Here is a 579-nt window from a genome sequence, read left to right as displayed (position 1 = left end):
GAGTATGTTGAAGGTGATTATCAAAGAGAGTATGCTGAAGTGATTATCAGAAAAGAGTATTCGTAATGATTATCAGAAAGAGTATGCTGAAGTGTATTATCAACAAAGAGTATTTTGCTGAAGTGATTATCAGCAAGAGTATGTGTCTGAAGTGATTATCTAAAGATTATCTTGAAGTGATTATCCAGTAAAGAGTATTGCGAAGTGATTATCAGAAATGATGTATGCTGAAGTGTGTGAGTTTATCAGAAAGAGTAGCGTTTGAAGTGCATTATCGAAAGAGCATTATGCTTGAAACCTGTGATTATCAGAAAGAGTATGCTGAAGTGATTTCAGAAAGAGTACTGCTGAAGACTGATTTATCAGAAAGAGTATGCTGAAGTGATAATCAGAAAAGTAGTATTGCTGGTAGTGATTATCCGAAAGGAGTATGTGAAGTGATTATCAAAGAGAGTGTATGCTGACGTGATTTCAGAAAGAGGATGCTGAAATGGATTATCAGAATAGTAATGTTTAAGTGATTATCAGAAGAGTAATGCTGAAGGAGGGGGGGACTGCTTTGTAAGTTGAGAGGGAGGA

This window comes from Salvelinus namaycush, chromosome 39 (genome assembly GCF_016432855.1).
Source record: "Salvelinus namaycush isolate Seneca chromosome 39, SaNama_1.0, whole genome shotgun sequence".
In the NCBI taxonomy this organism is placed as follows: Eukaryota; Metazoa; Chordata; class Actinopteri; order Salmoniformes; family Salmonidae; genus Salvelinus; species Salvelinus namaycush.
The sequence above is the reverse complement of the archived record's forward strand: the minus strand, read 5'-3'. Positions refer to the sequence as shown.